The sequence below is a fragment of the Barbus barbus genome (assembly GCF_936440315.1).
Source record: "Barbus barbus genome assembly, chromosome: 2".
Classification (NCBI taxonomy): Eukaryota; Metazoa; Chordata; class Actinopteri; order Cypriniformes; family Cyprinidae; genus Barbus; species Barbus barbus.
Genome location: NC_136730.1, coordinates 27,067,972 through 27,090,194, shown reverse-complemented (window position 1 = coordinate 27,090,194; position 22,223 = coordinate 27,067,972). Strand labels below are relative to the sequence as shown.

Below are 22,223 nucleotides of genomic sequence, written 5' to 3'. Positions count from 1 at the left end.
CAGAATGATGAAGATAGGAAGATGGAAAGAAAAAAGGGAAATAGGAGACAAAGATGAGACGGATGGTCAGTTTTTTAAGCACTTTCAATAATTTACAGTAGCAGGCGTTACATAATACACAAAAGAGACATTTTTTCATTCCCACACAGATAGAGAGATCATACTAGTGTGGGATTATGTCAGTTAATATATAATAGCCCTGCTCTGAGACATACACTTACACTCGCAAACCTACCTCTCTGAGGACCACAGATCAGGAACGCTCCCCAGACTTTCATCCCTCAGTGGATTAGATTCTCAAGTCTGCAGTGTTTAAATTTTAATCCTGACCCGTTTGAATTTTTAAATATGCGGGGTGGAAGACTTTCGTGTCAGCTCACGAGAAGCCCAACTCTAACCATTAGCTCATCTCTGACTTCTTTCACCCTTTCCATTAGGACCAGAGAGAAACCAAAATAAGCCACACACACTCTCACACAGGCTACAGTGAAACAGACAGATTCAATAAAACCTATTGGAAAAGATGATGATATTAACACTCTGTGGGCTTGATGCCTCCAGCCCTTCCTGGAGATAAACAAGACAGAAATCAAATCAATGTATCTGTGGGGCCAGCGCAGTGCTTCAACTGTATCCATATTTATTCTGAGGACAAAGGGAACATTAGGAAGTGTTCAATGTGATGTGATAATTCTCTTAAACTCCATAAGCTGCAGATGGAGTATAGCAACAACAACAACAATGTTAAAGTAATTTATTTATTATTTTGCACAGTTACTGCAAGTTAATAAAAATGTGTGGTAATCACTAGCTATTTAAAATATCCCCTTGTGCGCTAAACAAGTATCATGCCACTCATCTAATGTCTTACCATAAGTGTGTCATTCACATCCTTGTCAATGTATGCAATATGTGCATGATATTTATGGAGATTATCTATTATTTTTCTAATTAATAGTTGATCGCATAACTGATCTCAATATGAGAAAGAAAAAAAATGAATGACTGAGCAAAACATCACACCTTCCTGATATCAAAATAGGCCACAGGCTGTTCAAAATTCTGGAGATTCAACACAAAATAATCACAGTCAATCACAAGACCTTCTCGACATCAACAGTTTTGCACTTTTACCATCACATGTGCTTTCTCACACAAGAAGGTAAGCAAGAGCAATAAAGAAAGCAACTAAAAAATGTGCTGTCACTTGACAGTTCGCTTTTTTGAACTTCAGTCAGTACTGATAGCAATTATGAATATTAATAGATTTGAACATCTATGAAGTTCCTGTTTCCTTTTCAAGATAATGTGTAATTTGGGTTTAAAACATAAGTAAACATATCAATTTTTTTTTTTTTAAATATTGCGCTCAGAGAATATCAGCTGTGCTGTGAAGCACATATTTGGCAAACAAACTGAGGTGCTAAATGTTGGTCTGTTTTTAAGCTTTGAAGGTGGAATACAGAAATACACTGTTGTTAAAATACCTCAATGCTCCTGTGACTCTTTAGAAATATACTGTGAGAAACCTGTTTGTGTAACAGACTCCATCAATTATTATCAGTTCACAAACCTCGCAATTAATTAAGCAAAGGAATACAGAAATTAAGTAGTGCTGTCAGTCAAGTAGTCATTAAAATGCACATTCAAAGACGCATTTAGAAAATTACACAACTGTTAAAAAGTTTGGGGTCAGTAAGATTATATAAATTAATAAATATTTTCAGCAATGTTGCTCAATAATGGTCAAAACTGAAAGAACATTTAAAACATTTGTAATGTTACAAAAAATGTATATTTCAAATAAATTCTGTTATTTTGAACTGTTTATCAAAGAATGCAGTTTTCACAAGAATATTAAGCAGTTTTCAACACTGATAATAAACAAATATTTCTTGAGCATCAAATTAGCATATTAGAATGACTTCTGAAGGACACTGAAGACTGGAGTAATGATGCTGAAATTTGCGGTAATGTGCATTTACTACAGGACTTAAACCTAACCCTAAAATATTTTTTGTAGAAGTGAATATATAATTAATTTGGTGTGTGAACCCCCCCCCCCCCCCCCCACACACACTTTTTAGCATTTGCTCAACTTTGCATTGAACTCATTCATTCATGTATGCACTTAGATCTGATTTATTAGAATCACTGTGTGCTAATACGTGGGTGGTCAGTGGTGGGGGTGGCAGTGAGGTCTCTAAAGACCACATGGTTGCATCTCCAGGACTACAGCAGCATGGCAACCTCCAGGCATCCAGATGGAGTGTGCTAACATGTCTGCCGTGCCCTCTCCCTCAAAATGTGTGACTTTATGAGCTGAATGCAACTGAGATTGCATTTGGGAGATCAGTTCACTCCAGTTAGACTGAATTCAGCATAAGTGTGTGGCTTATGTAAGTTGCCATATCCTTCTGCTGTCCTTCCCTCTAGTCCTTGCATCCTTGTCCTGTCTTAAAAACAAAACAAAAAAAAAAACATGGTTTTATGCTGAAGGTCGCAGCAGCCCAACATATAACTCTATTGCATAATCACAACAACTTATGCTTTTTCTGCCCTTCTTCTGCCTCTCCTTCACACACACACAACAACAACATTCACACTTTCACCATTCTTCTCTCCTTTGTCTTGTCATGCTTCCCACTGGGAACAATCTAATTCTGTGCCACATATTTCTATAACTGCAGCCCACATTTTGTGTTCAACATTAGGCACTTTCTCACACTCCCATTTTCAGTTCTACACTGACAAAATACTAATCTTAAACTGCACTGCATGTTTGTATTTTTGTTGTGATAAATATCTAAACTTTTTTCATTTTTTGTAAATTTACTTTATAGTTAGAAAAAGCGAAAAAATGTTAATGGAACAAAATACACTATGATATTTAAAGTACATTCGGTAGCATTTTTGTATAGCGACCAATTCTCACTATTAACTAACTAGTTGCTTATTAGCATGCCTATTATTAACAGATTGGCTGTTTATTAGTGCTTATAAAGCACATATTCTGCATGACCATATTCTACATCCCTAATCCTACCCAATACCTAAACTTAAAAACTACCTTACTAACTATTAATAATGAATAAATTAGGAGTTTGGGGCAAAAATAGTTAATGGTTTGTTAATAGCAAAAACTGAGCCTTAAAATAAAGCATGACCATACATTCTCTCAATGCAAGTCTTACAATTGTCAATTGTTGATAACCAAACAGTTGACGGTAGCCATTCCATTGACTTCCATAGTATTTTATTTTGTTTTTTTGGTCCATCCAATGAAAGTCAATAGCTGTGTCTGAAATCGCTCACTCGTTCACTCATTTAATATACAGTGTATGGCAGTTGAGTGGACTATATCAGAAGGAGTGAACGAAATTAAGTGAACGGATTCAGACGGTGACGTTTACACTGCGTTTTAGACAGTATAAATGTTGCAAAAACATTTTCATCACATATGTACTTTTATATTTTAGAAAATAATATTAATGGCAATGACACTTAAAATGACTTTATATTGTAAGCAGCTTTGTGGTTTCATTGATGGTATATTATTAATTTGTTTTGTAATGCTTATGTTCATAATCATTAAATACTATTAAAATACTGTCAACAACAATAAACTCACATTAACTCATGTTCATCATTTTATGTATTTATTGTTTGCAGTATCTTGAAACTCTCCCGAGCAGCGTTTTTGCTCACAGATGACAACGCCCTCAGGCGACCGTTAATTTGACATCAGAATGAATAGGCCACCATCAAACATTTTTAAATATACACCAAATTATCATCATTTATGTCATTTAAACGGCATCTCTCATTCAAACCCGCTCGCTCCTGCTCTCTCTTCCAGCTCGTCGGTTCTCCGCATTGGATTGTGGGAAATAGTGATTCAGCGAGTGTACATCGGTTGTACACTCAAAATCAGTATGCATTGTGGGTAAAAAGTAGTGAACGAATGTAGAGAATGAAGTCGTTCACTCAGAATTCGGAAAGCACTACAAAATGGCTGACACCCGATATAGTGCACTATGTAGTGTATAGGGAGCGGTTTCGGACACAGCTACAGTCGACTGTTTGGTTAACAGCTTTCTTCCAAATATATTATTTTGCACTCAACAGAAGACAGAAGCCCTTACAGGTTTGAAACAACAACAAAATTTTCATTTCTGGGTGAACTGTCCATTTAATCTTTGGGTGAACGCTCCCTAAAAAAACAAAAAAAAACTTTCCAAACTCAAGTCTACTAAAACTGAACTGAAAAAGGCTTGTTCTAAAATTATTTTATTCTGATATCAGAAACACATATTTATATCCCAATGGCAAAGCTTCTGTGAATTAATCTAGGCCTACATGAATAAGAACTGAAACCCCAGACTAGCTATAAACTGCTCAAATAATCCAGTATTATATGTGAGTCTTCATTGCAAAACACAAAAGGCTCTTCCAGCATGCCAGGCAACAATATGCTCAGTGCTGAAACTGTACTTGGACCTACGCTCTTGCTACTCGGCACCACTCTGCTCACGTGGGCAGTGTGAATAACCTGTTCATATGGACACAGGAGTAAATACACACTGCTTATGTGCAGCTTTGCAGTGCAGTGTGAAAAATGTTGAAGGGTCAAGGAGCGGTGGAAAATGTTTATATAAAACTGCTTTTTATACAGTATTATATTCACTGTATTCACAAGCCTTGAGTACTTCGACAGAAAACAAAAATGTTCATTTTATTCAAACACATATCTATAATTAGTAAAACCAGAGAAACTGATAATTTTGCAATGATCTCTTTTTCCAGTGCTGTAGAAACCGAGACTCATTATGAGAAAATGTTTGTTTTTCATCTATTAAATGAAACCAGACCAAATTCAAAATGCCTAATAAGAATAAAGTTTGGGCTCCTACACACACACACACACACACACACACATCAAAGTATCTCCAATATGAGAGGACTTTGAAGATTTTTCTGTCATTTAGACACATAATATCTCCTCAGGTTGATGACAAGAAACCAATGATCATATTTCAGATCATCAGACAAAATTTTGATACTTAACAATCTCTCTGTGTGAACGAGGCAAACATGAACCAGGAAATTATAAATGAAGTATACCGGCTAGAAGATTTCTCTAGTGGGCATTACAGTCCTAGGCTCATCTGCACTAGGAGCTCCAGAGACCAAAGACAGGACCAAAGCAGAATAAGGCAGAGATGGTGCTCTGTTCACAGTAGAATGTTTGGGATATGACTGTATTTATGTAACATTATGGTCCTTTCAAAAGACTTGAATCAGAACACAAACCCTGCTTTGGGCATCACATAAAATAGCACTGCAGATAGCACCATGTTAGGGTAAAATGAGGTTGCTAGGAAGCAAGAAAGAAATAGGTATACACAGTTAAACGCATTTGAGATTAGAAATAAATTCTGGCTGATTATTGGAGTCTCAAAACCTTGCTCTTGATGAATTTATATTAGTTCAGGAATTTCTCAGCTTCTTCACAGTGTGATTATTGTACACATAAATAAACAGCACTTGCAGCAGCATTTACAGAAACAAGCATTTCATTTAGATCTCTCAGCAACAAGGATGAGAAGTGTGTGAAGGGAAGGTCATTCCTACCCACACATCCAGCAGCATACAAGACACACACACACACACACACACACACACACACACACACACACACACACACAGAGAAGCTTCTAGGGAGCTGATTCTAATAAACACAAGCCCTGATTTGTTTCACTGGATATTACATGACTTCCAAGAAGAGCACAAATGGTTCTATGTATCAAATGTGATAAATCTAAATTCGACTTTCTGATGATTCTCTGATGATTCTCACAACCACAGCTCAATATTAGAATAAGAAAATATACAGTACATACAGTGGGGTTCAAAAGTCTAATCTAGCTTTTTTTTTTCATTTAAACCTGTAAATAAACAATGTTTTAGAATTATGAAAAAAAGAGAAAATTATAATGTGCGATGAATTCTGCACACGGTATATATTGAATGTAAGTAATCTGCTGACATTGATCATGTGAACTCTTTGTACAGATGGTCAGATGTTGCATTTATTAAAGCTCCAGACACTTTTTTGATCATCAAAAATCAAGCTGAAAATGATCATCAGGTTCAACACATATTTGTGAAGTTCACGCGGCTTGAGTGCTGCTGTCATTAAACTAAAATAAAGACAAACCGAATACTAACACAACCTGATTTGTTTCTTTCAATTCAACTTGATTCATAATGATAGATAATTAAAAATGTTCTATTAAGTTACAATTTCAGACTCTGTTCCACTCTTTATACCACTAAAGCAAATATCCTGCAATCTGTTACATACATAGCTAAATAAAGCATTGTGTTATACCTTATTACTTACACTTGGAGGAAGAATACCCATATGGCTCACTACATAACAGAATTGAGTGCAAAACCAAGTTTAGAAGACACTGCAGACCTGTATATGTAATGCTACTGTTTTGGAGCAAAACACACGCAGGATGTAAACTAAGCAGAAGAAACTGTCAGGATGTCTTGGTCAAAACATCTGCAAATATCATTGTGATTATTTGGCATTCTAAGAATATATGTATCTGTCATAATACGACTTGCAGGGTTGCTACTCTCTGCAACGATGTGAGGTGACAGGGATTTTAGAGACTAAAATATCACAGAGACAGAAAAATGGGAAGTAAGCAAGCTCTCTATCCTAACTTTCTATCCATCAAAGAATCCTCATAAATGATTGTGGTTCCCAATATATTACTATATTATGCAGTACAAATGTTACACTGTTGCTGTTGCTGAAAATTCAGCTTTGAAATCACAGAAATAAATTACATTTTGAATGAATGAATGAATGATGCATTTATATAGCACATTTATTGTGTATTGCCGTACACCCAAAGCGCTTTTTTGAAATATAGCTGCAAGCAGCAATCACACACTACAGAATAATTATACCAAATTGATATGTCATGGTCAGAGTGGGGTGACAATGGCACATACAAAGTTTGGTGTCAATATGTCAAAGCTTTGCAGAGATACAGCCTCAGATGCTGTTTGGCATCATTACAACAAATTTGTTGATGCGTTAAACGAAAACCATTTCATATATCAACACGAAATCCATAACTTTTTGCCAGTATGGTCTGAAGATGATCTGTCAAATTTTATGAAAATCAGACCAACAGTCTAGGAGGAGTCTGAAAAAGTAGGTTATCAACATAAATTAAAATGACGGACAAGAAGTTTGACTGACTATGGCAAAATTGGTATCTATGTTCTCGGCATGACCCAAAGAATATACTGAGATCATTACAATATATATTCATTACAATAGGCCAACTGAATCAAATGTTATTAGCATTTTTTTTTGTATTTCTTTATGAGGTTGTGCTGCCTCCAAACTTTTTGAGTCCTCTTGGGGCATGGTGCCGAAGACACATACCAAGTTTAATAATGATACGGCAATGCGTTTGTAAAATATTGCATTTTATGACAAAATTTAAAACGGCCGACACCCAAAATGGCTGACATGGGAAAAATGGATATTGTTTCTCTTGGCATGCTGCACCGAATCAAAAGAAACCAGTGATTTTTGGCCAAACCATTCAGAAGCTATCAGCAAAAATAGCCTATCTCCTGACAAGTAGGTGGCACTGCACCTGTGCAGTAGCCTCAGGTCATAGTTGTTATAACACACACCAAGTTTGGTCTCAATATGCCAAACCGCTGTGGAGATATAGCATCACATCCATTTTTGTGACCTCTTCATTGAATTTGTTCACACGTTATTTGAGAACGGTTTGACTAATCTTGACTAAACTTGAATTTGCAAGCATGGTCTAAATACAACTTATAACTTTTTGCCAGCATGGTGATTCCAGTAAGATGATTTGAGCCAATTTTGGTGAAACAAACGAGTTTGAAAAAGTAGGGTTTTCGAACTATTTAAAATATTGAAACTAGACCTTACAAATTTTCCTTCTAGACCATATGTGTAACAGAAGTGGCCTGGACACAGAGGATTAGTAAATAATGCAGAATTTGTATTGATTAAACAGAGGAATATATGGCAGTATGATGGTGAGTAGAGACTTGAGACTGTAGGTGAAGCAGAAAGGATATACTGATGGATGTTGTATCTTGCCAGGAACTCGTAGAGGACTTGAGGCAGCACACACCCCAGACGGACGATGGAGACAAGGGAGGATGATCACTGGAGGAAGACGGACGAGGGAGACACGGAGGAACCACGAAGTAGAGGAGCAGGAGATAAGTACGTTGGTAGGTAGGTATCAGGTGAGTAACAGCGAAGAGCTGAGAGAGTCCACTTCGAATTGTCGAGATCGGACAATGAACTGGCGTGGGATGTGTGCCTATGTAGTGCGGAGATGATTGGGTGCTGATGAGGTGCAGGTGGATGTGATTTAGAACTCAGGTGACTGAGATCGCTGTGATGGGTTGGTGATGGAGCCTGGTCGATCTGTGACATTACCCCCCTCTCCACGGCCCGCTCCAGAGGGCCAAGGGGCCCGAAGACGTGGTGGTCTACCTCTGCGTCTGGGTGCTGGTCGATTGGGGAAATTAGTGTGGAAGTCAGTGATGAGAGCTGGATCCAGGATGTAACCCACGATCTCTCCTCTGGGCCGTACCCCTCCCAATCCACAAGGTATTCCAGTCGACCACCACGGCGTTGGAAATCCAGGATTGTTCTGACCTTGTAGATGGCTCCATCCTCCAGAATCAGCGGGAGAGGGGGTTCCACACTCGGACCGGGCTCTGTGGAGACAGGAGAGTGATACGGTTTCAGGATGGAGACATGGAAGGTGGGATTAATTCTGTAATGTGGAGGTAAATTCAACTGAAAGGTGACCGGATGAATCTGTCTCCGAATTGTGAAGGGGCCAACGAATCTAGCTTTTTGCAAGGCAGGCGCATCTTGATGTCCCTCGTGGACAGCCAGATCTTCTGTCCTGGATGGTAGGGAGGAGCATTGGACCTGCGAAGGTCTGCTGTCACCTTGCGCCTGCGGATAGCTCGTTGCAGATGGTGGTGTGCATCGTCCCAGACCCTCTCGCTCTCTTGGAACCAGTAATCAACCACCGGGACATCCGATTTCTTGGATCTTCCTCTCCGTCTGCCCATTTGTCTGAGGGTGGTAACCAGACGATATACGGTCACACCTAGGAGTTTGAAGAAGATATTCCATACTCAGGAGATAAATCGGGGTCCTCTGTCTGACAGTATGTCTTCGGGGAGGCCGAAATACCTGAAGACATGGTTGAGCATCAGTTCAGCTGTTTCCATTGCTGTGGGCAAACCTCTAAGGGGAATCCGTCGGCTGGACTTGAAGAATCGATCCACGACCACCAGGATGCATGTGTTACCATTAGAGGCTGGCAAGTCAGTGATGAAATCAACCCCTAGATATGACCATGGTCAGTTAGGAACGGGCAGGGGGAGGAGCTTGCCTGCTGGAAGATGGTGAGGACTTTTGGAGATGGCACACTCTTCACAACCCTGGACAAACCTTCTCACATCCCTAGCCATATTGGGCCACCAGTAGCGGTCATTTAGCAGCGAGAGGGTAGCGTTGGCCCCAGGGTGGCCAGTGCCCAGTGATGAGTGCACAGAGTGAATGAGGGGAGTGCGTTGAGTCCGTGTGACATACTGTGCACCTGGAGGACAGCCCGGCGGAGTGGCAGTGGAGGCATTGGAAGAGGGAGCGGATTCGGGATTCCACTGGATGGGACTGACAAACATACTTTCTGGGGTGATGGGTTCCGTGACTTCTTCATTCTCTTCGGGAGCAAAGAGGCGTGACAGGGCATCCGCTTTGGTGTTCTTGGGTCCTGGGCGATACGAGATGGAGAAATTGAAGCATGTGAAGAATAATGCCAAGCAAGCCTGACGTGGATTGAGCCTCTTTGCTTCCCTCAGATACTGCAGATTCTTGTGATCTGTAAATAGTGTAAAAGGATGTTGGGCCCCCTCCAACCAATGTCTCCACTCTTCCAAGGCGAGGAGTTCTCTGTTGCCGATATCGTAGTTGCGTTCCACCGGGCTGAGTTTCAGTGAAAAGAAGGCTCATGGATGGAGTTTTGGTTCCTCTGCTGCTGGGATAATATAGCTCCTACCCCCGTTGTAGAAGCATCTATTTCGACGATGAACGGTTTCTATAGGAGTGTGGATAGGAGCTTGGGTGAAGGCTTCCTTCAAGCTTGCGAACGCTTCGTTGGCTGCTTGAGACCAGGACAGAGACTTGGACTTGTTGCGGAGGAGGTTGGTAAATGGACTGGTGAGGGTACTGTAGTTTTGAATGAATCGACGATAGAAATTGGAAAAGCCTAGGAATCTTTGGAGTTCTTTTATGGTGGTTGGTGTGGGCCAGGACTTGATGGCTTCCACCTTCCCCTCGTCCATCCGGATGCCAATATGGTATCATATTGACAATACTGTCAATATGATACCCCAGGAACTGTACAGAAGGTTGGTGGAATGAGCATTTCTCGGCTTTGAGGAAGAGTTGGAACTGTCGAAGACGTTGGAGGACCTCCGCAACGTGGTGGAGATGTTCAGCCAGGCTCTGAGAGTAGATGAGGATATCGTCGATGTAAACTAGGACGAAGCGGTGTAGATACTCTCGGAGCACCTCATACATGAAGTCTTGGAATACAGAGGGGGCGTTGACTAGGTCATACGGCATCACCAAATATTCATAGTGCCCAGTAGGGGTCACAAAAGCTGTTTTCCATTCGTCTCCCTCACATATCCGGATGAGGTTATACGCACTGCGGTGGTCAAGTTTGGTGAAGATGGTGGCACCACGGAGATGTTCCAAGGCTGCTGGAACAAGAGGAAGGGGATAATGGAACTTGACTGTTATGTTGTTCAGGGCCTGGTAGTCTATACAAGGCCGTAAGCCTCCATCCTTCTTGGCGATGAAAAAGAAGCTGGAAGCAGCAGGGGACGTGGAAGGGTGGATGTAGCCTTGCTTATGAGCCTCTCCTGAGCCTCATGAGAAATGCCATCTGTCAGAGTCGTTAAAAGTTGACATAACCTTTTACTCATTTCAACTTCTGGGTCCTGGGAGATCCAGCTGGGAAGGACGTGACAAGCCTTGGCACATGCTTCAATCTCTCCAGTTGACCCAGATAACACATACCATGACCTGCACGTGACAGATAGTGTAAGCCTTGGCACATCCTTCAATCTCTCCAATTGACCCAGATAACATAGGCCATGAGCTGCACTGTTTCTAAACGATCAATTAATGTGAAAACAAATAAAAATTAAGAATTTAGATAATTATGGCTCACTTCTGCACTCTTGCCAGTTACTTTCAGCTAACGTGAGCAGTAATACAATTTATTATTGTCACATTTACTGTAACATTTAGCAGAAATGCAGTATAGAACTAGCTTATAGTTAGAATAATCAAGTTTTTAGGGAAAGAAATGGCAAGAGGGGAGTTCAAACATGTCTTTCTAACATCACAGATGTTGTGGACAGCAGACAAAGGCCTGATGAGATAAGACACAGAAAAGAGCCTTTAGTGACAAGGTCACAGGATGAACAGATGTGTTGTCAAGAGCACACGATCTATTCTCATAAAGCTGGAGAGGACTGCTCCAATGAACAGCTATTGATCCAGGCTTTTGGCGTTTTGTTTCCTTTTAAATCAAGAGGACTTTCATGCTTTGAAGCCTCGGTGCTTTCTTCTTTCCAGCAACCCATTTAAAATGAGACAAGCACTTGCACTTAAATAATCAAGGATTAAAATAATAAAGATCATTCATTCTAACTGTGGATATTAGTGCTGTAATTAATATATGGAAAGATAATTATCAAAGTGCACTGAAATAACCAAAAGAGAAATCAAATCAAACAGTATTAAAAACTAATAAAATTGCAAAATTGCCCCAATTATGTCATAATGAAATAATGAGGCTAAAATTAGAAAAAGTACGGAAAATTAATGCAACGGATGACTTAGTCTCGTGCATATTAATGTCTTAACAACAGTTTGTTATTTCCCCCATAAGGAGTGTAACCCCTAACCCCAACTGTTCAGAGGCCTTTGAGACGTCTGCAGAAGCAGCAGTGCTGAACTGTCACTCTACTTAATTCAGGACGTCACAGTGTTGATTTAGCAGAGGCAGTGCAGCTTCCAAATATTGAGCAAACGTCAGCTCTGATCCAAGATCAGCACTGTGGAAAGCATTAAGCAGTCATGTCAAATGAGCCACTGAGCGAGGGGAAGCAAGGAAAGCCATCAACACAAAAACCTCCTGTTCCCTCATGCCAAGGGCAAGTCCAGGCATAGCAGAGACTTGGGAAGTAAGGAACAGTACACCGCAAAATGAAAATTTGTTCATATTTTATCATTCAAAATCTCTGTGATGTTTTTTTAACAAGATTCTCTAAAATACTTCTTTCATTTCACTTCTTTCAAGTCTTCTGGAGTCATATGATAGCTTTGTGAGATGAATCAGAATTGTGTCGTCATTGACATGAAAAGAAATTCCCTCTCTTGATGTTTTCGAATGCCTTCAAACTGGCACCATACGCTTAGATATGACACATAAACCAGTGGGATTTGAAATTAATGGCAAACCTGCTGCTTAGAGTGGGCCCAATGATTTTAAGTGAGATTCAGTTGAGAGAAAAATGCTTCCTTCATAAAGCGATCACGTGGTTTCAGATGACTTGTAATACAGTGCATGAGTCAAATGCACCATGTATATTGTATTATATTATATTATTATATTTGATCTAAAAAAATAAATTCTGTCACCACTTTCTGTCCCTCATGTCAATCCAACCCTGTTTAACTTTCTTCTGCATAACATTTTTCTGACCTTATAATAAACATTTAATGTTCTTCTTTTGTCTTTCAGAAAAAAAAAAAAAAACAGTTTAAAACGACGAAGTAAATGATGACAGAATATTCATTTTGGATAAACTATCCCTTTAAGCTTGACGGACATGATGTGGACATGTTGGGAAACAAATCTGCATAAAAATAATTCTTCCAAAAAAAAAAAGAGCACAGGTTTGGAATGACACAAGGGCGAGAAAATTTTGGCCAAATTATTTCTCAAATGGTTACCAACTGCAGGTTACCACTTTTATAGTGTAGATAAACATCATATGTGACCCTGGACCACAAAACCAGTCTTAAGTGTCATTTTTTTAAATTGAGATTTATACATCATCTGAAAGCTGAATAAATAATCTTTCCATTAATGTATGGTTTGTTAGGACAATATTTGGTCAAGAAACAAATCTGGAATCTGAGGGTGCTAAAAATCTGAATATTGAGACAATAATTTTTAAAGTTAGACAAATGAAGACCTTAGCAAAGCATATTACTAATCAAAAATGAAGTTTTGATATATTTACGGGTAGGAAATTGACAAAATAGCTTCATGGAACATGATCTTTACTTGATATACTAATGATTTTGGGCATAAAAGAAAAACCTATAATTTTGACCCATACAATGTATTTTTGGCTATTGCTACAAATATACCCGTGCAACTTAAGACTGGTTTTGTGGTCCAGGGTCACATATTAATATGCAATTAATCATGATTAATTACAGAAAAATGTGTGATTAATTAGTTAACATTTTTAATCGATTGACAACAGCCAATCATATCATTTATAACGCTGCATTCATGGTATTTGTACATGGTATTGGCATCCTAACAAGCATATTATTCATACTCAACAACACCTAGCAAAACCTAAAATAACCAACATTACAATTTCACAATCTTTGATCTATGTTCATAACACTGCTGTATTTCCTCTAAACTGTGTGCACACCCACACAACAGTTTGGATGAGCTGTTCTGCACAGCTGGCGTAATGCATTCATAATATTTCCCCTGCAGGGCCCTTAATGTGAGTGTGTGTGTGTGCACAGCTAAGCAGAAGAGTCAGCGGTGATCCTGCGGGCCTGTAACGGATGCTGGCTGTTTGCTCTGTGACGGATGTGATTGTGGCAATGATGTTTCCTCCCGTCCGCAGCCTGTGCTGAAGGCGGTCTCTGGGAACACTGTCACTGTCGGGCCCTGTTTGATGAGGTTTGTTACTGGGCAGTCTGTCTGTCAGCACGCTGGGATCACTCTAACCACCCCAAATCGACCAAACAGAACTGTGGGCTTCATCAGCTCAAGGTCAATCTCTACCCAGCGCCATATGACTCGGACTGGACAACAGCTGCTGACCAGAAAGCAAGAAAGTATACAGCAGAGGGGCAGTGAACACACACACAAATACAATACCGCAAAATATGAATCACACTGACACAATGCATGAACACATTAGAGTAAAAATAAATGGGAGGAGACTGGGGGACACAAGCTGCGACACTTGTGTCTAACTGTTTACATCTCTAGGAGTTCTGGTCATAAATCTGTCAAACTTTAAAAGCAGATTTCAGGAAATGATGTTAAATAAAATTGTTCCAATACCAGAGTTGAGGTAACATGCAGCAATAAGTCTTTTCACTCTGCACTGTGAAACTCCGATAACATTGGGTTATCGTCCTTCTAAACCCTGCTTTTAACCCTGGGTATGCCACAACAGGTCAGTTGGATCTTGGTAATGTACATTTCACACTTGTAATTTAGAGGCGGGGTTAGCACCTCTTATCACCCACTTTTGCAGTGTCAAACTTGTACAGTGTGAAAAGATGTGGTCTTAAAATGTATACTCATGGAAACTATATTCAAGGCAACAGACAACCATTTGCGTAGCTCATATTCATGTGCTTTGCACAGCTATGGAAATGCAGCACGGTGTATAAACGGTTTTAGCATTTGAGAGGGAAAATGTAAAATAGTGATGGAAAGGGAAGTGGAATTGGAGTGAAGAAGAGAATGTTTTATTCTTACCTTCATACGCCAAAAAGTGCATTCAGAAAACACTTATATGCAGTTGGCAATTTAAAATAAAAGGATGTGCAGTGCTAAAGCCTTTATGTAAACAAATTGAGTGCTGTGTTGAACTAATCAATGACACAGACACTGCAAATAATAATCTTACAGGAATGTACAGTACGAAATGCCAGGTTATGAATACCAGGATTAATTGTAAACCCCATGTAAATTATGAGCAGTGTGAAACATGAAACGAAACAAAAAAATCCACATAATATAGTTCTCATTTTAAAAGGTTGAACAACAAACATAAGAAAAGCATGCGTGTGTGTGTGTGGATATTTGGATATACTCTACCGTTGCTAAGTTTGGGATTGTTAAGTTTTTTTTATGCTCACCAAGTCTGCATTTATCTGATCATAAAAACAGTCAAACTGTAAAATTATGAAATTAGCCTATAATACATGTTGAATAATACATTTTGATTAGCTTTCAGATTTTAAAGTTTAGGTTGTATTTTTATAAAAAATATTGTATTTTTTGTTTAATGTATATTTTCTCTTTTTCATTACAAATAATAAAATATATTGCCACAACTGAAAAAAAAAACAATTAGGTCCCACTTTATATTAAGTGACCTTAACTACTACGTACTTACATTTAAATTAATCATTTGATACAATGCACGGTTTCACTTTATTTTGATAGTCCACTTTAGACATTCTACTAACTATAAGTAACTTTGTAACTACATGTCTACTAACTCAGAGTAGACTGTCAGGGTAGGTTTAGGGTTAGCAGAATAAGTTGACATATACTTGCAGAGTTTATCATAGTCAGTATGCTGTATGTTGTGGACCCTCAAAATAAAGTGTTAGAAGATATTAAGCCGACAGTCTACTAATACTCTAATGACTGCTAGTTGACATGTAGTTGCAAAGTTACTTACTGTTAGTGGAATGTCTAAAGTGGACTATCGAAATAAAGTGTTACCCAATGTACTTACATACATGTTTTACATTGTAATGATATTAAAAAAAATACCTGTATGTAATTACATCTGTAATTAATTTCTGTATTTACTTTTATAATCATACCATTGACCCATTCCTTATACCTTCAACCTACCTGTACCACCAAACCTGTCCCTAACTTTACCCGTATTCCACCTCAATAGCAGCAAAAGTGTTTTGCAATACAGTATAAACACAATTCAATTATATCCCTTTTTCTGTGTTCATATAAGCATCATTACACCTATTATTACAGTTATTCCATCTATCCTCATGGATGATATTTAATATGTTGTGAATTATATCATCAAAATTGTGTCAAGCCATTCCTCCATACTATCAAACGCCAATCTAAAGCATTGCTTTTGGTTTGAATGTCTAGTCCAACGGGGGAGAAAGAATGCAACATGCTACAGTGAGTTTTTCTAATGGAGACTTAGAGCCATTAATTTCTGGTATAATGGAAGAGAGAGAGCCTGCTGTATAGTGCACAGTGGAGCCTGTAGTGAATTGGATGTGGGTCAGAGAAATTCAGAATATCTAGGTCATACCGAATCGTACAGAGGGTTAAGCTTTCTCTCATTCTGGCTCACCTATTAATAAAGTCCATAGGGGAGACACAGATTACAATTCTGCTTGTGGCGCTCCATATTCACAAATCACAATCACATTATTCAGCCAGACAACAAAGCTCAACTGTGCAGTGAGGAGGTAAATCATAGAGAATAGCTATTATATACTGTCTACTCCCCAAGTTTTTCGTCTGATGCTGATGAGAGCTGAAATAAACATACATATGCAGTTCTGTTCTGGAAATTAAAGGGATAATTCACCCAGAAACAAAAATTATGTCATAATTTATTGACCTTCAGGTCATTCCAAACCTGTATGACTTTCTTTCTTCTGCATTAACACAAAAGACAATATTTTTAAGAATGCCGGTAACAATTTTGGTGAACACTGACTTCCACTGCATGGACAAAAAAATTGATAATTTTAGGTAAATTTGTTTTTTTTGTGCCTCAAAATGTAAGCTCTAATTTGCATCTAGTTGGGTTATCTTAATATCTGTTGGGTTATCTTAATATGCTGTGGAATAGAGATATTCCACAGCAACAATAAGAAAAGATTTCAAAAACGAAAACTGTGCCAGCCAACCACGGACTCCCTTTCTCTGACAAAACATCTAGTCATTGGGGGAAACACTGTAGAGTTTTACAACTGTTCCTGCTATGAACTTTCCCTTGGTTAACAGAAAACTCTGAAAAGCAAGACAGAATGAGGATATAATATATCCTCTAGAGGGATACATTTTAAATGTAGGTAATATAAAGGGTGTGAAAGCAATGGCAAAAAAAAGAACCATGTCCTGCCATGAACAGACTTTGAAGCCACACATTTAATTTTTGTTGACAAGTATATATATATATATATATATATATATATATATATATATATATATATACATATATATATATATATATTAATTGGATCAAACAAACAAACCAATGTTTAGAAACATCTGGGACTGACATTAAAGTTTAAACATTTAAAACATTTAACATTTATAATTACATGAACATTTATTATGTTCATGAAGAAGAACATAAATTAATCATTTGATAGAGGAGAAACTTATTACTTTATCTAAAATAGATTGCTGTAGTTTCCTCCAGCTACAGTATGAATATAATTTAGTGGCTTTTGCATAGCCAGTGTGTATGACCCAAAGACATCTGCATCTTTCTGCTACGCTGTCAAGGGAGCTGTCAGACGGATTTGGTAAATAGAGTAAGAATACAGTCTAGGGATGCACCGATACCGATACTGGTATCGGGTATCGGGTCGATACTGAGCTCTTGTACTCGTACTCGTATTCGTTAAAATGCCCCGATACTAAACCCCGATACCACGCATGTGATCAGTGCCATATTCAGACAAAGAAACACCAACAACAGAAAAACAGACAGCAGAATGTAGTTATTAGAGATTAAGGATGTCTAAAAATGTACATGCAATGAATATAATGTTAAACATTCAGTATTAATGCCTGTATAGCTGATGTGAGCAAGCTGATAAGCAAAACACGCTGAGTGGATCCAGAGCGCGGCGGCGCAGATGCGCGAGCTTGTCGAGTGAATATCCCTTTCTCACAGATATCACTGGAAAGTTTGTACTTCGGTCGGAAATGTCAAAAACGAGTAAGTAAAACAATGCACAAGTTACTTAACAGTAGGGAGAGAGAGATAGAGAGAGCGCACGTGCACTTCTGTGGTGTGATCTTTATTGATGTTCGCTCAGCACGCATCATTTGAATTAAAACTAAATCGTAAATATATGACAACATATAGGGGCATTCATTCACTTTAAACATCATTTATTTTTAACCTTAAGCATTGAACACGAATGAATCACAAGTGAAACCTGTGTGAAATGCGCTATAGGCTGTTCTGTACTTGTCCCTTTCATCTGCTCCGGTACACATAAGTGCGCGCGCTGTGCGTGTTTTCCTTACTTCATGCGTGTTTCTGCAATTATATGGCTTTGAAATCTAAATGTTTCAGATGAAAAAAAAAAAAAAAAAAATGTTTTATCTGAAAATGATTGATTTATAACGAGTGGTTCCCTGCATAATTACAGCAAAAAGCGTGGTTACAGCACTGAGCCGCTGCAATGGAGCAGCTCTAATGCTATTTAAGATGATGTACCATAGAGCAAATAAATAAATAAAAAATTAACAGTGAAAGTAACAAAAAATTGTAAATTACATTTTAATGGGCATAATTAAGTGTGAAAAATAACCAAAGGATATACAGTCAAACCAAAAATTATTTAGAGACCAGATATAATTTTTTATTTTTTTTTACTAGTGGGCGCAGGACACTATAGTTAATTTAAGTAACTGAGGATAGCAAAATAAAGTAAACTGTGACAAATTATACCCAAAAATTCTTCATACAGTGGACTACCAGTAAAATTGATAGAAAAGTGAGACCAAAAATTATTCAGACCAAGTAATTGAAAAAATTGAAATTCAGGCTTTCATGAACCTGGTTGACAGCATGCCCAGGAGACTACAGGCTGCCATTAAGGCTAAGGGTGGCCCGACAAAGTATTGATAGTTGTGTAAATATTGTCATACCAACAGCTGTCTGAATAATTTTGATTGATTGATAGAAAGGTATTATCAAGCTAAATTTGTTCTGACACAGTTTAACTTGGAGTTCTTGTAATATTTTATTAGCATTTTCTAAACTATAGCGAATAAAATGTGAGAAATGTTGAAGGTGTCTGAATAAATTTTGGTTTGACAGTATCTATTTGATAAATGAAGTTAATTAACTAACATTTTACATACTCATTTGTTTTCTTTACCCAATATTTAAAAATACAATAAAAATATAGGTATCGGTACTCGGTAGGGCTGCACGATATATAGTTTCAGCATCGATATCGCGATGTGCACATCTGCGATAGTCACATCGCAGGATGTGCGATTTTTAGTATACTGATCTCGTTATTTATACTGATCGTTTTCGCGACAGCTGTAGCGTCACTCCGCCCCGCGCTGTCTACACTGGACGCGACAAATCGACCGTTGCAAATCCTTTGAACTTTGTGTCATTATGTCATAAAAAGAATGAGGGATTTACTCGCAGGGATTTGCGCTGTCACGCCGCATCCAGTGTAGACAGAATCACTGATTATTTCTATCTAATTTTGTCTACAATTTCTATTGTATTTTGTCGCGCTGCTTGCGTCCGGTGTAGACACAGTGAGAGCCATGCAGATGCACGTTAACACTCAATTCCGTTCACTTCCTGAAATGATACGCGCGAAACTGTCAAAATGCATGTTTCTGCAAGCATCTTTGTAAACACAGTTGCTTATTCAACCAGTATACCGGAATACTGTTAGAATTACCGTTAGAATACTGTTAGAAAAATATAAAGCGCTGTTTATCTATTTTATATCTTTGTTCTATTATATTTATCTATGTTTGTAATTTGTTTATTTTTCTATGCTGATTTACTCACCTACAAAATCACCCCAATCATTGATTTTTTTATTTTTTTTTTCCAAATAACGTTAGAGCTTTTTAAGTCATCTGGTGTTGTTGTTTTGTTTTTTGTTTTTGTTTTTTTCATATCGCAATATATATCGCAGAAATACAAAATATCGCAATGTGTGTTTTTTCAAATATCGTGCAGCCCTAGTACTCGGTATCGGCAAGTACCAAAAATTAAAGTATCGGTATCGGGCGAGTACTGGAAAAAGTGGTATCGGTGCATCCCTAATACAGTCATTGTCAAAATCTTCCCGCTCGACTGTCTAATCCAAGAAGACTTTAAGTGAGAGTGCAACTATCTGCTTCACGTTACTGAACCTTATAATGAATCTGTGAGATGTTTGTAAAACCCCAACCTTTCAAAATATCAGAAGACGTGAATAACAGCACTGCATTACACCATAGGGTGCCTATTGTTTTTGCTATGTTTACTATAGCATACTTCCAAATGACTCTGCTGTGTGCAGTATGGACACTGTATGCGGTATGTAAATGTTCTGCATGTATGACCTAGTGAAAAGTAAATATGCTAAAATGTATTTGAAATGCTACAGTATACTACAAATATACTTATAAATGTATGTGCTTAATAAAAATACCCTTCAGTTGCACCTTTAGTTACTAAACTGGTTCAAAAAACACATTATTTTCCACATATTGTGCATCATTGTTGCTCCTCTATGCTCCGCCTTTCTGAAACGCGTCGATTTTTACAAAGCTCATTGTTCTGAGAAGCGAGGCATGCTCTGATTGGCTGTTACGGTTAGCTGATCCAAACAGGCAGGAAGACGAGGGTTTCAGGAAAAACAGGTATTTTAATAATATAAATGAAATCACTGGTACAGAGCTCAGCATAAACCAAGATAACGCTAAGACACGACAAAGGTAACAACAGAACTGAAGGCTTATAAAGAAGCCAAACTAATGAGCAAACGAGATGATTAACACAAAACAGGTGAAAGGACTAAACGATGATTAACAAATGACTGGAAACTAGAACAGGAAATACCAAATAAGGGTAAAACAGAACTAAAAGGAAACCGACACGTGACATAGGCCAGCTATCCAGTGCTTTGTGATTGACCGAATACCTCAAGCATGTAACGAAAATGTTACGCCCCCTTACCATATTGTGATGCCGTGTCCCGGCACGACGAGACAAAAACAATAAAACCCATTATAAACTAGGCATTTGTTGCATCCAGTGGGAACATAATTACTGATTACAATGGCTTATACTGTCTTTTTACGTGTCGCGTTGCAACATACAGGCTGTGAGGCACCAGACTATCCTTGCAAAATTGGAATTGCCCCATTTTATAGAAACAGACTTTGAGCATAGCTGGCAGGCTACTTCCAGGTTCTCTGGCTGTGTCCTCTTTTGGAAGTCCAAACAAAGTACATTCGCTTTCACAATGAAACACAGCATCTCCAGGACATGGCGCCAGCGGCAGCAACAATACTACAGTGAGAATAAAAATCACGCCCTCTTTCTTTGTGCATACATTGGGACGGTATTATGCACATCTTCCCACACAGTGACGTAGACATGTGGGGGCGTGTTTAAATTAGCTATTTTAGGTGGGCGTGGACAAGTCTTAACTTTTATAAAGATATCTCTTTGGGTTTGAGACTTTAGTCTTTGCAACTTTAGGGATCTTATCTTGAACATCTTGTAATCGCATTCATATGACCCCTTTAAAAAACAAAAGGCTCTTCCAATAGGTTTCAGTTGCCAGAGAGCCTAAAAATCCAGCACTTCTCAGCTCAAGCTGAAAATTCGTGTTTCGAATAGGGGTGATTGACTCACAGGGTTTGAGTTTTTTTTTTTTTAAAGATGACACTGGTTCCTTGGATTCTCATCTCTAAGACAATTTCCTGTCATAGAAGGGCAACCATTTAAAGACACCAATGCCATGTCATTTAACCCAGATTAAAGGGCACAGTGGCAATAAACCTGGGTGCTTTGGATACCACATATCCCAAGCAAGTTAAGTTAAGGGGGGATTAACAGTGGAGATCCATATTATCTAGACCTCGAGGGTTTTAGTGGGTCAGGGGATGCAATAGCAGGACCCATTTCCACAGGATTTGGCAGCTTTGATCCCACTCTCACTGTTATGGCTGGCAGGCTGAGCCCATGGGATGAGGCACTGGCCCTGTGACTTAATCTAGTTTAAGTGGCACCCATGAACCACTTCAGCATGTCTAACTCAA

The 22,223-nt window shown here is 38.4% G+C and overlaps 1 protein-coding gene across 1 annotated transcript in view; it reads right to left on the bottom strand.

Moving 5' to 3' along the window:
- The window catches only part of LOC306879739 (protein BEAN1-like), a 64,215-nt gene that overhangs the window by 29,501 nt on the left and 12,491 nt on the right, over positions 1–22,223 (bottom strand). The gene's annotated exons all lie outside the window — the stretch shown is intronic.